This window comes from Kogia breviceps, chromosome 11, assembly GCF_026419965.1.
Source record: "Kogia breviceps isolate mKogBre1 chromosome 11, mKogBre1 haplotype 1, whole genome shotgun sequence".
Taxonomy (NCBI): domain Eukaryota; kingdom Metazoa; phylum Chordata; class Mammalia; order Artiodactyla; family Physeteridae; genus Kogia; species Kogia breviceps.
The window spans coordinates 36,321,248-36,337,700 of NC_081320.1; the positions used below are offsets into that span (position 1 = coordinate 36,321,248).

Consider the following 16,453-nt stretch of genomic DNA (forward strand, 5'->3'; position numbering starts at 1 on the left):
GCTTCTGCAACTCCTCCGCACCCGCAGCTTCTGCAACTCCACCGCGCCGGCCTCAGTCCAGGCAACCGGCGGGGCTAGGCTATCGGACGAACCGTCTACTTTCGGAGGCGCCAGACGCGCGGGAGTGTGAAAGGTCGTGCGTCCTCAGCCCCGCCCCCGGCGCGCGGGCGTATGGTGGTCGCGGAGGTCTGGACGCCTGCGACGCGCATCGTGTGGCCGGGCGCCTGGATCCGAGACGGGTTGGGTGGGCGGCGGCAGCCGGTAAGTGCGGTCTCGCAAGCGTCCGGTCGTCCTCTTCCGCCAACTCCAGGCAGTGGCGGTCCTGGGTCGCCGCAGCGGCAGGGCGGGGACGGGGCTAGGGGCGAGCCCAGGCTGGGAGCGTTTGCCTTCCGAGCGTAGTGTCAGGGCCGGGCCGGCCGTTTCTCAGTGCGGACCCGGGATCCTCAAAGAAAAAGGGAGTGAGGATAAAGGGAATGTAGAGTTGAGGGTTTGTTTTTTCTTTGTTTCCCCAGTGTGGAAAGGAATGGAAGACGTTCAGTGCACCTGCACGTGACCCCAAAATTTAGTCGGGAAGCTGGGTGTTTCACCTCCAGTGAAAGCAAGTGGGAGTGATAGGAAAGGCTTGGAAAAAGATCGAGCAGGGGAAGAGAGAGATGTCGGCATCTTCTCTCCCTCCTGCATAAGACCCTTCCAGTATGTAATCGCTGACCTGGAGAAATAATGCTCGAGTACAGAGTACGGGGCAGAGTTCCAGGTGTCACTGTGCACCCAACCCCCACGAGCTTTGTGATTCATCGCAAATGGCCGATCCGGAAGGATGAGTAAACTCCGCAAGTACAGTCGTGGTACAGTATTTGTTGAAGTGCTCAAATTGGACTTGAGCCTGGGTGGGTCTGTCCCTTCAGAAGGAAGCATCCGTTGGGTTCTTACTTTAAGGGACTCGAGAAGTCTTGTCAGCTCCCAGCAGTAGAAACTTTGATCTTTTAACGCCCCGATCTTCAGCCATTTGTAATACGTGTTTAATTAATAGTCACAGGACATAAGTGACCATGGTGCTCAATAGTTTGGATAAGATGATTCAACTCCAGAAAAACACGGCTAACATCAGGAATATCTGTGTCTTGGCTCATGTTGACCATGGTAAGAATCCTTTCTAAGTGGCTTATTTTCAGTAACGAAGGGGGTGCGTCTCCACATGTGTCAGTGGAGTGATGCTGTGGGCAGTTCAGAGTAATCCTTGCTAAGCTGCAAGTCTTATTTCCTTTAAAAGTTTGCTGTGGGAGGATCGCAGCTAACTAGTGATTGTTATTCTTCTATGTAGTATATTTTGTTGTCTTTTAAACGAGAAGTTGAGTTTTTAAGTATTTGTCAAGTATTTTGAAATGGCTTTGTAATGTAACACGTCTGTAGCCTTGACATAATGTCCTCAGAACCTGTGTTATGTGATTCTGTTTAACTCGTCTGATGTTCATGGAACATGTGCTAAATTCGAAGTATTTTGCTAGCTATGTCAGAAGGTAGAGATTTATGCACAGGGCACCAGCCCAGCTATATAGAGAGGTGATTTGGGGGTTGAGGCAGCGCAACATGAGACACGGAAAAAGTAGACTCTAAGGGTTGAGAGAGCTGGAGGGTCGGGAAGCTAGTAATGGGTTAAGAAAAGGGCTTTATAACAGTGTTAGAGATGACCCCTGAAGGGTGATTCAAGATGGCAGATGGGGACACACATTTCAAGTGGGAATAATGTCAGCAAGGGGAGAATGAATGTATGTGACCACAGCACGGGACATGAGAGGGGGACAGGGATGCATGGTGCTTAGCTTCTCACAGACATTGCTTTCATACCACAGCATTGCCTCCTGCTAAGCCCACGCTTGGTTTCAGACTCTCTCTTAGTTCATGCAGCCACAGCAAAGTGATAGGATTGGGAGTGTGAAATAAAACCTATATACCCTCCTGAAGGTGAGGGAGTAGGAGAGAAAAGTGAAGAGGTAGGCTGGGCTGTATCTTAAAGAGCCCTTCATGCCAGCTAGGCACTAGGATATGGGTTAAGTGCTCCAGCTCTGGAGTTAGACAACCTGAGTTCAAAACTCCATTTCCAGTTACTTGGCCTTTTTGAGCTTCAGTCTGCAGCCTCTGTGTAGTGGAATAAAAACCAAACGCACCTTATCGCATTGTGAGGATTAAATGATGATAATGAGAAGCCCTTGGCAGGTACGTGCTTTATCATGAAGATGGATCATTAGCATTATTTATTATTAGGTAATAGGGAGCCATTGGGAGAACAGAATAAAGCAGGCATGTTGTAAACAAAAAGTACATTAGTAAGAATGGTCCGGTGGAAGTGTTTTGGATGGATTGAAAGGCAGAAAAGACGTTAGGTGGCTATTGTCATTGATATAATAGTTCACGTGAAGTAGTTATGGGAACTAAAAGGAGAGGTGATGGATCACTTTGTAAGTGAAGTCAACTGAGAATGAGGTTTGTATACAAATCTGGTGACATCCTACCCCACGAGTTTCTATAATTATGCTGCTCACGTTTTGAGGACATGAAGTTTGACAAAAGTATGTTCTTTTGCTTTGTGAATTAAATCATGCGGCAAGTCAGTGGCATGTGTGTGTATAGCAAATTCCTTTACAATTTACTATTTTAAAGTATGTTAAAATAATACTATCCTAGAAAATCTGTGATTCATTTATTCATTCAACGGATAATTTATTGAACGTTTCTTATATGCCAAGACTTGTTCTGGTCCTAGGGATACAGTTGTGAATAAAGCAAAGTCCCCGCTTTCTTGACACTTGCATTTTGGGGGGATATATGCTCGCCGTACTTAGAATGTTCCACTCCATTGGAAGCAGGAAAGTGACGCTCTAGGGTTATACGCTGATACGTAATATTTACATGGCAAGCACTTAATACAGTACTAAAGGTTCAAATGGGTACTAGAGTATCATAAGAATTTTTTTTATCATTAGAGTAGATTCCTACGTTTATATTTGAACATAGATACTAGGTAGCCTTGGTCACTGCAGTGTAGCTGATGCCCTCCATTGGCTTGCAAACAGTAGGAGATATGGGTAAATTTCATGAATGTCTTTGCCAAATGGGTATTTTCTTCCAACAGTTTAACTGGCAAAAGCCAGCTGAGGCCATACATGGGGAAATATGGCAAAAGATAATGTTCCATTGCCTTGTGGTGATGTTTTACCCAGTATATCATTCAGAGGAAAAAATGATTGCTGTGCTATCCTTTTGTCATGCTGAGCTATCAAGAGTTTAAGTTTATAGGCCTGGACACAGTTATGGATATCTGATGACTGATGCAATCATTACAATAAACTTGATCAAATTCTTGGTCGGACAGATTTGAGTAACTGTAAAAGTTGTTTGTCAGATGTTTTATATTTTGATTGGTACAGTGGTTTGTCTTATCACCTAAGAGTCTGTGTATTTTGCTCTGTGTAAATTATGCCTCAATTAAAAAAATTTTTTCTGTCCTTAATAAAAAATGTTGCTTGATGGATTTTAAACTGAGGTTGATCCGCAGGGTTGGCAATACAGATTACAGCACTGTGGAGTGCTGGAATCTGTGTCCTTCTAGATGATGTTTTGTTCAAAGTTCTAATTAAAATGCCCATTGTATCTCGATTCACTTAGTATAGGTAAATAGGAAATATTTGCTAAACCAGTTCTATGGTAGATGTTAAATTTGTTGAAACAATCTACCTACCTCACCCTTTAAAAAAATCGATTTAAATTAATATTTAATGTTAATGTTAATTAACATTTAATATTTAATGTTACTTTAACAGGAAAAACTACTCTGGCTGACTGTCTTATATCTAGCAATGGCATCATCTCCAGTCGCCTGGCAGGCAAGGTATGTTATATTTGATATATACTTGCATTTCAGTAAGTATTAGCAAATCTACAATGTGATGAGTCCTTCGTTGTGCTCTTAAAGATCGAAAAAATATAAAGCATAGTTCATGCATCTAAGAAGCTGCCAATTCATTTAGCAAGATAAAATAGATTGTTGAGAAAAAGTTATTTCTAGATTGCTTTATGTTACTTTATATTAATATTTTATGTGCAAGAAAGAGCTTTTGCAACCAGTCATTTGATAACCTGGCATGACTGTGGAAAATTTCACAGGTGGAAGAGATGCTTCACAGTGGGTAATAATGTGGATAAAATGCATAAAGGCTAATTTGTGGATTGTGCTTGATTTGAGTGGAACGTTTGCCTATACTGAGAGAGAAAAAGGTACAGGTACAAAAAATGTATCAGATTACAAAGACCTTGAAGGCTAACCTAAGTACCAAAGGAAGGCTTCTGAAGCCTGAGGGTCATGATGAAGATCATGTTTTAGGAAATGAAATGATAGAGACCTTTGTTTTTAACTGTGAACTGAAAGAAATTGGAATAATTTATTTGCAGTAGAAAGGTAGAGATGTTCCTCCCTTCAGTGAATTTACAGTATAGTCAGCAGGAGTTATCAGGTGACTGATAATATAGAGAAGAGGAGATAGAGAAGCAAAATTGAAATTAAAAAGTAGACCTAAGATACTGAAGGAAGACTTGGGCATTTGAGGCACGTTGGGTGGGGAACTGGCCCATGATACTGTCTATAGCAGGCTAAAAAAACTGGGTTGAATGAAATAATAAAGTGCTTTTATTTTTCCCAGTTGAGAAGTGAGAAAAAGTACAATAACTCTAAAGTGAGTAGATGAAAGGAAATAATAAACCATAAATTAATGAAGTAGAAAAGATCAATAAAGCCACAATTTGTTCTTCAAAAAGATTAATACAGCTAACAAATATGATACAGTGATGGTGGACACGTCATAATACATTTAAAGAGTGAATCCTAATGTAAGTTATGGACTTTAATTAATAATAGTGTATTGATATTGGTTCATTAATTGTAACATATATCACACTATACACTAATATAAGATGTAACTAATAAGGGGAACTGTGTGTGGGAGGGGATGCTTGGGAACCTCTTTACTTTCCAGTCAATTTTTCTTTTCTTTTTTTTTTTTTTGTTTGTTTGTGGTACGTGGGCCTCTCACTGTTGTGGCCTCTCCCGTTACGGAGCACAGGCTCCAGATGCGCAGGCTCTGCGACCATGGCTCACGGGCCTAGCCGCTCTGCGGCATATGGGATCTTCCCAGACCGTGGCATAAACCCGTGTCCCCTGCATCGGCAGGCGGACTCTCAACCACTACGCTACCAGGGAAGCCCTCAAGTTTTGTATAAACTTAAAATTGCTCTAAAAAGATAAAGCCTATTAATTTAAAAAAAGTTACTACCAACGTAGACAGTTTATGATTGTCTTGCATTACAACTGATATAAAGTTCAACACTGATCAGGAGAAAGGAAAGGTGGAAGAAAGAAGTGGTACTAGGAAAGAAAAATGCTGCAGAGATTAAGAAGGTAATAATGGACAAAACGAACAATTTCATGGCAATAAGACTAAAAAGTTAAGTGTTTAAAACAAAAATCCAAATCAGTCCATTTTAATATTACATTTTAATTCATTGGGAAATAAGGATGCATATGTTGCATTTTTACAGTTAAGGTACATGGACAGCAGAGAGGATGAACATGTCCGAGGGATCACGATGAAATCCAGTGCCATTTCACTACATTATGCAAAAGGTAAATCGATCTGTGTTTTAAAGAACAATGGTTTTTGTATCTTTTGTGTCCTTCTTTCTCTTCCTGAATTAGTTTCAGGCCTCAGGTTTTTTGCTTTACATTCCACAAATTTCATTCTGACCTTTCCAGATGATCTGTTGTCAGATCAGAGTCAGGCTGTCCAGATTTGAATACAGATGGGACATCTGACTGGCTTGAGGGCAGAAGAACTGGCAGCTCACAGGTGCCCCCTTCCACCCAGGTGATTGTATAGATTTCTTTAGAGGAAGGTCTGGAGTGTTAGAACCTTGCTGGTTCAGCCTTATTGTCCCATGTCCTCGCTAGGTCCTCCTTCTGTCCTATGGCCTGCCTATTAGATCTAGAGTCTTATTTACTTGACTGTGTATGCATTGCCATGATCACTATAGTTTTAATCCCCAGATCAGGATGCCATTTTGACAGTAACACTTCCAGGAATTTATCTGACAGAAACAGTCATACAGGCACATGAGATATATGTTCATTGACATTCACCCAACAGTTTGTATTAGGGAAAAGAATGCCAACAACCTTAAATAGTTAAGGAAAATAGTTAAAGAAAATAGTGAAATAGTTAAGGAAAATAGTTAAGTAAACTGATACATCCATGCTGTGAAATGCTATGCAGCTGTTCAAGCAACTGTTTGACCTATATGTAATTATATAGAAAACGTAAAGTAGGAGACAAAAAGCAAGTTGCAGAGTAAATACTTATAAGATATGAATGTGTTTTAGTAATAAGAATATATTATATATATAGATAAAGGTGTCTGGAAGGAAACACCAGAACCTTAACTGTAGTTATTAGGGGCTGCATTATGTGAAACTTAACACTTTTCAAAATATTTATTTTGCACTGTTTGGAAACTTTACACAAAATGTGAATTTTTATAACTAGAAGAAAATAATAAAGCTATATTTCATTTTCCTAATAGACCTGTGATTTATCCTTCATATCTCTGGGACTGACACCAAGGGTTGTACTATATGGGACATGACTCTTCTCTTTGAGGTAAGTCTTACAGTGTTTTTAAACTAAACCAGTTTTGAAGCTTTTAGGTACATGAATTCCCAGTGTTTAGTATTTAAACTGATGCCTTATTTTTTAAATTAATTTTATTGTTTTAATATTTATTTTTGGCTGTGCTGGGTCTTCGTTTCTGTGCTAGGGCTTTATCTTGCTGCGGCAAGCAGGGGCCACTCTTCATCACGGTGCACAGGCCTCTCACTATCGCGGCCTCTCTTGTTGCAGAGCACAGGCTTCAGACACACAGGCTCAGTAGTTGTGGCTCATGGGCCTAGTTGCTCCGCGGCATGTGGGATCTTCTGAGACCAGGGCTTGAACCCGTGTCCCCTGCATTGGCAGGCAGATTCTCAACCAGTGTGCCATGAGGGAAGCTCCTGATGCCTTATTTTTTAAAAACTACCTCTCACCTTTTAAACATCCTCATTCTGTGATCCAGTGAATGGGTCAGTGGTCAGTTTATTTCTTTTCTCTCCTTATTTTTATAGATTTTAAGAGCTTTGTAGCCTTCCTTTTTCCACACTCATATTATTAGTCTGTTTTCATTTGAAGATTACTTTAGTGTCAATTTTAGTTGCTCTCTGGACTTCGTCTCCAGTTCCTTCACCACCACCCCCCCCTTTTTTTTGCAGTACGCGGGCCTCTCACTGTTGTGGCCTCTCCCATTGAGAAGCACAGGCTCCGACGCGCTGGCTCAGCAGCCATGGCTCACGAGCCTAGCTGCTCTGCGGCATGTGGGATCTTCCCAGACCGGGGCACGAACCCGTGTCCCCTGCATCGGAAGGCGGACTCGCAACCACTGCGCCACCTGGGAAGCCCTCCCTCACCCCTTTTTAAACCATTTTATTAAGGTTTACTTTATGTATCATCACCTTTAGTCATTCCAGTTCCCTTTTGTCTTTGTGGTACAGTGTTGCAGGAAAATGGCTATAGGTCCCAGGGAATTGAATGGTCTAATCTTTATTTTGTTGAACTGTATGACCTTGGATAACTTGCTTTCAGAGTGTCCTAGATATACTTTCTCGATTGCACAGAGCAGAGGCTTAAGCTAGCTTGGGTTGGGGTGGGATGGCTTATTAACAGAATATGTGTGAAATGATACTGGAAACAAGAGTCATGAAAATCCAAAAGCAGGAGCATTATTGGAATGACATCTCAAAGAAACTGAAGGCAGATGTTGATTCTGGTTCCAGGATGGCTCTAGAGACCATCAGTAAAAGTTAACGGATCTTCCCTCTGGAACTCCACCGTCATCCTTGGGTTGAGTTCTCTGTTTTTATCTGTTTTCACCCTGTAAGTCTTTTCTCTATTTTATAGCTTTTGCCTACCCTTAGTGCCTCCATCTTCATAAACTCCCCTTTCCCTGACCCCTCCTCTCAACTCCTGTTTTTTTCCCGTAGTTCTGTTGCTTACTGCTGCTTTCTCCTACGTTTACGAGCATACATCTCAAGAGCAGGATGTTGCTCAGCTTGTGTTTTGATGCCAGGCTATGGCAGAGGTTGCACCTATGGACTGCCAGTCTGTAGTTGGATGGTCATCTCCTAGTCTGATCAGTGGTGATTGGAGTGGAGCCATAAAGTATTCAACATGTTTCTTTGTGACCATGATGGCCTAGAAGGGGCTGTGGGTTAGGCAGTCACCACACTTGACAGTTAGAGCCTTGCTTTCCACATCTGCAAAATGGGGGTGGAAGTTGGGGATGTTGACTGAGACATGTTCTCAAAACATCCGAGAGATGAGATACATTCTCATCACTATCTCAGCATTGACTCTCTGGAATGGGGCACTTCCTGCTGTGAAGGTGGGACAACCTGAAGGGGATCTCCCTTCTGGAGGAGGGAGACCTGATGGTTGAAGAAACTCTGCAGGTGATTTTTGTGTTTACCACTTCTTCCCTCCTTCCCATGCCCCTTCCAAATGCCCTGTTAGTTGAGGATCTCTGTACTAAATGTTAATAAAGTGCTTTCTGGTTTTGACTCTTAATTTAACCAGCTTTCAAAAATGTTTTCAAATCCTCACTTGGATTGAAAGATAAGGTATTTTTCTAGTTTAAGGTAAACAAATAAGCTTACCAAAACTATGCATATTACAGATAGAGTGTTGAAAACCATCAAGGTGATATTCGTATCTTAGCATTTTCCAGGGCCCCAGTTCTTCCTTGAGAAAATGGAGCCTCTCTCATCTTTACATTTGTGACTAAAATTTGGTATAAATGTTGGGACCATATTGTTAAATCTTGTTATTTTCCTATTTCTTAGCCACCTCTCTTTGTGCCCTTCTCATAAGGATACTATACATTTATCTGGTCATTTCAAGAGTTAGGAAATAATCCCAATCCCAGTATACATTCTAAAAAAAAATCCTAAGAGGATATAATACCTTTGAATCCTTTAGCCTAGGATGCAACTATAGATGAGAGAAATGTATTCAGATGGATTAAATACTTAGAAATTCCTGGACTGTTGTTGTCTGAAGGCCTGTTGTTGTCATTTCTACCCTGTAGCTGTTCTTTATACCTGTGAGCAAATATTGCTATTGCAGAACTTCTGAAATGAAGTTTTCACTCTAAGTCGTCTTTTTAAAAATTTTAAATAAATTTACAAGTTTATATGTATTATAGAAAATTCAGTATGTTGTAGAATATACATTAAAACACAAGACTGAAATAAAAATTACTTCTAGTTTATCACCAGTTCTTTTATACTTTCAGTTCTTACATTTAATCCTACCATAATTGTACACGTGTTATGTGTATACATGCAAACTGTGAGGTAGATGTCTAACTTAAATTCCCCCCCAAAGAGTTAACTACTTATTCCAACACCAGCCTAATTTGATTATTAAGTACTATATTATTAGTTCTTGACATGGTGCTGGTGTCAACAGCTCTGCATGAATGAGGCAGTCTGGGTGGGACTGTTATGAGTTAGAGAGTAGCCTCTGCCCACCCATGAAACACCGCCCACTACCTGGCTGTGGGCTAGTGCTAATCAGCTGCAGCTGACTGATGCCCCGTATTTTTGTTTTGTTTTGTTTTGTTTTTTCAAGAAAACTTGGCATCAAGATTTTTTGTAAAATCCTCCAATTTTTAAAATACTGGCAACATAGTAAAAATTGGGGGCTTCCCTGGGGGCTTCCCTGGTGGCACAGTGGTTGGGAGTCTGCCTGCCGATGCAGGGGACACGGGTTCGTGCCCCGGTCTGGGAAGATCCCACGTGCTGCCGAGCGGCTGGGCCCGTGAGCCATGGCTGCTGAGCCTGCACGTCCGGAGTCTGTGTTCTGCAACGGGAGAGGCCATGGCAGTGAGAGGCCCGCGTACCGCAAAAAAAAAAAAATTTTTGTAAAGCACTATGTAGAACAAATTGCAGTTGGCGTTAACATACAGGCTTTCAGTTTGTACTTCAGGCATATGTGCTAGCTAGCTAACAACCTGGTTCAGTGGGATACTCAGTATTTACCCAGGTGGCAGCCACACTGTAGCTTGGATGTACTCCAAATGTGGAGACCAAGGATATGGCAGGGCTTTCTGCAGAGAGATCCATGTGCAGGTTCACCTCTTTATAAACACCTCCATAGGGGTTGTGGTTGTGGGCAAGTGGAGAGTTTACACCCACGTTAGTTTCAACTCTGTGGCTCTCTGGTCTTAATCTCTTAAGACTAGGCCGCGGGGAAACTGATTCATGCCATCCAGATTCACACAAGGCCGACATGTATCAGTCGCTTCCCTTACCTTCCAGATATGTGAACATTAACCCGAGGTTCTGATTTCTGTAGTCTTCCTTTGGGACCCAGGTGGGAGGGAAGGGTTCCATTGTCCCTTGTTTGACTAAAGATCAGATTATTTCCTCTTAACATAATGAATGCTTTACTTTGTGATGCATTCAGTTGATGCCAGATCTAAGAAAATGGGTGCACGATAGTTGGGATTCTGAGCCAGATGCCTCATATGCGTGATTTTGTTTGATCCTCACAGCAATCGTGTGAGATGGATGTTATCCTCATTTTACATGTATGCAAGATGGAGTTCACAGGGGTTAAGAAACTCCCCTGAAGACAGAGTAGTTAGCATGTGGTAGTAGTCCTGGGAGCCAAGTAATTACATTTGCAGACTCGTCGTTTGCACCAGGAGTCTTTGGAAATCAGTCAGTCCCCAGTCCCCATTCATTAATGACTTTGGCACCTGGCTCATCGTTTTCCTTTTTACCCAGATCCACCAGGGTAGCTTTTACCGTTTCTGAAAATGACCTCTCCAACGGCATGGCTTCATCAGTAGTGACGTGTAGATCTCCACTTCACCCTCCCTCTGGCATGGCTACTTTCTGGATTTTAGCATCATCCAGAACTGTTCATCTTTGACATTTCAAATTCAAACACTCCCTTCTCCACAATCTTTACTCTTCCCAGCTCTCTTGCCTGCGTAGCAAGGTACCCATTCTTTGATTTCAGAAAGCCCTTCAGTCTCGAGCTGCATCACTGTCCTTCATTTACTTCCTGCCTCATACAACCCAGATTTGTCTTTTTGCTGACAGTCTTGCCAAGGTCCTCAGTTTGCTTTCTTCACCTTCTGTCCTCCCAGTAAAACTCTACCCCGATAGAGCTAACTCTCTCCACTTTTTTCTCCTCATACTTGTGCTGGGTTATCGGCTGGTCCTCGGGCTGCTGGCAGAATTCCAGTATGTTGTCTGTCGGGCCTTGCTCATTCTCTCCAACAGCTCTCTTAAACCTTCTAGTCTCTTCAGTCCACCTCTCAGTCCCTCTCCTACAATCTCAGCAGACATTTTTACGTTCTGTTTCACAGAAAATGGGAGCATTCTCTCAACCTTTTGCCACTGCCCCTCAAACTGTAACATTATTAGCATCCTTGCTTGCCTCCTGTCACTGAGACTTGTGCTCTGGACTTATCTCCTTTGTCCTGGTGCCTGTCAGCTCTTAAGCATGCTAAAGTCTCTCATCTTAAGTGTGTGTGCACACATGTATCTCTCTCTCTGTCACTCTAAGTCTTAGTCAAAGGTGTGCTGCTGTTACTGTTTCAGTTGTTCTAACAATAGGCCCCATGCTTTATGGTAATGGCACATCTTAGCAATGTGAAATTGAGTGAAAGATAGTTGGTCCTTGATCTCTGACTTTCTCTCCAGGGTGATGTGAACATAGAGAAGTTCTGAGTAGGTTGCAGAGGTTTAGAACCCTTATATGGGTTCCAGGAAGTGAACATCAATCTTTTTTCACTCCAGGGTTTCTTATTCTGGTTCCTAGCCAAATGAACAAACAAGTGTTGTTTCCTCTGCTGCAAAGTGTAGAGGCATCTGTGACCTTCATAGGAAGTGACTAAGGTGGTAGATAGACCCGGGTGTGTTTCTGTCTTGCAACTGCTTTTGTGACCTTGGGTAAATGTCTTCCCTTGTGGGGGCTTTAGCATGTTTAGGAAATGAAGGGTTGGGCTGCAAAAATGCTGAATGATTTCAAGAATCTCATAACTTTTGTTTTATGTGATGGGAGCGGATAGAACCCTGAACCTTGCTAGCACTGCTCACTTTTCTCTGGTTTATTTGGTTGGGACCCTGGTGCTTATCCTAAAGGGTAGCTGTGAGACTGATGCTGTGAGACCTGACAGTAAAAGACTCGATTAAGGAGGCACACGGGGCCATTGTTCCAGGGCATAGGTTCTTTGACTTTGTTTAGAGATGTCTACAGTGCTCTCTGGTTGGAGTCTTCCCTGGTGGGTGCATCAGAGCCAGAATTCCTTACAAAGCAATTTGCATGAAAAGAGGAAGCAGGGGAAGGAGTGGTATTGAAGAAGGCAGTCTTGCTGATTGATGGCAGAATTTCCCACCGAGCCCACTGCATTTTGGAATCCTTAACCTAGTGTTCAGAAATTCACTACCAGTGGAATCTTGGCATGTGAGATTAAATATATGCCATCTTGAGGATCGGGGTTAAAGGTATGACTTTGAAGGTAGATGGGTTTGAACTTTCACTCTTCCATTTTGAATTCTTTGATCTTAGGCAATTTACCTTAGAGTTGGATTCTAGCTGGATGGTCTTCAGAAAGATATTTTACTTTTCCGTGCCCTAGCTTCCTGCTCTGTAAAATTGGCCTAATGGTAGTAACTACTGCAAGTGTTGTTGTAAGAAAACATTAGATAATGTCTATAAAATGTTTAGAACAGTGCCAGATAGTGCCCAGATAGGCATTCCACAAATGTGAGCTGTGGCTTTGGTTACTACAGTGTTGTTGTTTTATCATTATCAGTGTCACACAGGGCACTAATCAGGTCATCAAGTTGTTAACATCACACTGGGGAAATTCCTTTAAATGGCCCATAAGTTATAACATTCAGCCCTGTAGTAGTTCTGGAGCACACAAAAGTTGAAAAACACTGAGTTAAGAGGAGGAGCAAAAGTAAAGTATAGGTATATTCAGGTGTTTGATCATTTAAGTAATGATTATGCCATTAAAAGAGAATTGTATCAGATTTATCAATGAATGGGGAATGAGTATAGAATTCTAATGAACTACCGGTTTTCTGGCTGGTTTACTTAATTATCTTGTATTGATAATATGATGTCTCTGTAACCTAGGGTGGCCAGGAGTTCTGGTTTGCCTGGGACTGACTTAAGGCTTAGTGGGACGTGGGACTGACGTTGGCGTTTGACGGGATGTGAGACTTTCAGTGCTAAAACAGGACACATAGGCATGAGTCATGCCCTCAGCTTACAACTTTGTTGTGAGGATTAAAGAATACAGTATATCAAATGTGAGAGCACGTAGCACACTGCTTGGCACATAGTAGCTGCTCTTTAAATTTGTGACTTAGAATTGACTGTAAGTCTTGCTGTGCATATTCACACACTGCTCTTTGAGAAGTTGTAGGGAAGTAGTTGGCTACCTGCTTTGTGTCTTTTCCATTAGTTTCTTGTAGTCCCAATTTCCTAATCTGCACAGTGAGTAGAGGAATGTTTATGTTGTATGGATATTTTAAGGGCTCAATAATGTGTGATGAGCACAAGTGTTTAGCACAGTGCCTGGCTCACAGTAGCTCTTGATAAGTGGTTACTAGATTATTAGAAAAATACAATCCTTTAAACTTTTATACCGATGCTGTTTTTTTTTTTTTTTTTTTTTTTTTTTTTTTTTTTTTTTTTTGCGGTACGCGGGCCTCTCACTGTTGTGGCCTCTCCCGTTGCGGAGCACAGGCTCCGGACGCGCAGGCCTAGCAGCCATGGCTCACGGGCTTAGTTGCTCCGCGGCATGTGGGATCTTCCCGGACCAGGGCACGAACCCGTGTCTCCTGCATCGGCAGGCGGATTCTCAACCACTGCGCCACCAGGGAAGCCCTGTTTTTGGGTTTTTTTTTGTTTGTTTTTTGTTTTTTTTTTGCGGTACATGGGCCTCTCACTGTTGTGGCCTCTCCCACTGCAGAGCACAGGCTCCGGACATGCAGGCTCAGCGGCCATGGTTCATGGGCCCAGCCGCTCCGCAGCATGTGGGATCTTCCTGGACCGGGGCACGAACCCGTGTCCCCTGCATCGGCAGGCAGACTCTCAACCTCTGAGCCAACAGGGAAGCCCACTGATGCTGTTTGGAATCGATAGTTCCATCGTTGGGAATTCCTAAATTGGAATGGTAGCTGTTGATTGAGCTTTTGTCTTCTTTAGCTTTATTCAGTCATTTCTTAGAAGCTCTCTTACTCAGGGTTGCCTGAGGAAGAGTACTGTATACTTGCACAACTGAAAATGTGTGTCTTCCAATTTCATTTCAGGTGAGGAGGAGTACCTGATTAATCTGATAGACTCTCCAGGACATGTGGATTTCTCCTCAGAAGTATCGACGGCTGTTTGCATTTGTGATGGGTGCATTATTGTGGATGCTGTGGAAGGGGTCTGTCCGCAGGTAGTGGATTGTAACATGGAAATATTTAACTGCTTAAAGAAGGTGTGGGGAGAGAGGAGGAACTGACTGCCGATGACTCTGCCACTTGGGACATTTCACTGACCATCAGAAAGCTGGTTTTACATTTCACATTCGGTAGTGTTCTGGTCTGTGATGGAGTTAAATCCCCCAAGATTTGAAGGGGTAGTAGAGAGAATGACTTTAAGGTACCTTGATGTGTCTGTCATGTCCTCTTGGAGAAGAACTCAGCAAAAATGGGAGAGGTGTTTAGGAGGATCTGGAGGTTTCACCCTGGTGGAAAAGTTTCTGAACTGTGAGAGGTAATTGATAGCAAGATACTGAGTGTCTTCTGTTGGTCTGTCAGTCTACCCCCCCTCCCACCTACACACGCTGTCTCTCTGCCTTCCTCCTCCCCTCTCTTACTCTTCCAGATCCTTAACCTAGACTTTCTTATCTTTCCCACCAAAGTTCAAAAAGTTCACCCCTAAGGCCAGAGTGAGCATGTAACTCGGGTCGACGTGAAACTCAAGAGTGGCTTTCTAAATTCAGTTTTTAAAATAATTTTTCTTTGAAACCTTACGTGTTATCTTTAAAAATGTTGTCACCTTTGTGTCCTACTTCTTAAATGCCCCGATTTGTTTTAATGTTTTTTAAAAAGAATAAGAAAAGGTTTAAATTTCAGGCATACCTCTGAGATATTGCAGTTTTGGTTCTGAGCCACTGCAGTAAAATGAATATCACAGTAAAGCGAGTCACATGAACTTTTTTTAGTTTCCCAATGCATATAAGAGTTATGTTTACAGTATATTGAAGTCTCTTACGTATGCAATAGCATTATGTCTAAAAAACAAATGTATGTACCTTAATTTAAAAAATACTGTATTGCTAAAAAATGCTAACGATTGTTGAGCCTTCTTTGAGTTGCAATGGTAACATCAAAGTTCAGTGATCACAGATTACCACAACAAATAGATGAATAATGAAAATTGTAAAATATTGTGAGAATTCCCAAAACGGGACATAATGACATGAAGTGAGCAAATGCTGTTGGAAAAATGGTCCTAATAAACTTGCTTGATGCAGGGTTGACACAAACCTTCAGTTTGTAAAAAATGCGACATCTGTGAAGCACAGTAAAACAAAAGCACAATGAAATGAGGTTTTCTTGTAGAAATGGAGAAAATTTGATAATTCCAAGAAGATATGCTGTCATTATTCTGTAACTTCCCGTCTGATTGCCTGTAAGGGCACAGGTCCCCCAACTGGAGAAGCACAGCCTTAGTCTTTGTAGTGTCTTAGGTGCCCTGAGAAGACGAGTAAAATGAACAGACCTGACTTTAGAATAGCAGAATAGTGGTTAATGCTGAGAGGTTGTTTATGATCAGGAAGGCATACATAGGGGACTTCTGGGGGAATGTTCTGTTTCTCAACCTGTGTGTTTGCAACATGAGTGTTTGTTTTCTGATTATTTACTGAATAAAATTCAGTAAACTATGTGTGTGTGTGTGTGTGTGTGTGTGTGTGTGTGTGTGTGTGTAAAATTCCACAAAACTCTTCACTGTCTCCACGAAACTCTTCACTGTGTTTTTTTAAAAAATAAATTTATTTATTTTTGGCTGTGCTGGGTCTTGGCAGCTGCGTGTGGGCTTTTCTCCAGTTGCAGCATTGTGGTGCGCAGGCTTCTCACTGCCGTGGCCTCTCCTGTTGCGGAGCACGGGCTCTAGGCATGCGGGCTTCCGCAGTAGTGGCTCGCGGGCTCCAGAGCGCAGGCTCATTAGCTGTGGTGCACGGGCTTAGTTGCTCCGCAGCATGTGGGATCCTTCCGGACCAGGGCTCGAACCCATGT

The 16,453-nt window shown here is 42.3% G+C and overlaps 1 long non-coding RNA gene across 2 annotated transcripts; it reads left to right on the top strand.

Moving 5' to 3' along the window:
• The first annotated feature begins 1,035 nt into the window (after nt 1–1,035).
• Nucleotides 1,036–14,799, top strand: LOC131765450 (uncharacterized). 2 transcript variants are annotated; one of them, XR_010835464.1, is made up of 5 exons: nt 1,036–1,140; nt 3,819–3,886; nt 5,590–5,674; nt 6,628–6,704; nt 14,477–14,799. It is a non-coding gene; the product is annotated as an uncharacterized lncRNA (long non-coding RNA). The 2 variants fall into 2 exon arrangements; XR_010835463.1 differs by lacking the exons at nt 5,590–5,674; nt 6,628–6,704.
• The last annotated feature ends 1,654 nt before the right edge of the window (nt 14,800–16,453 follow it).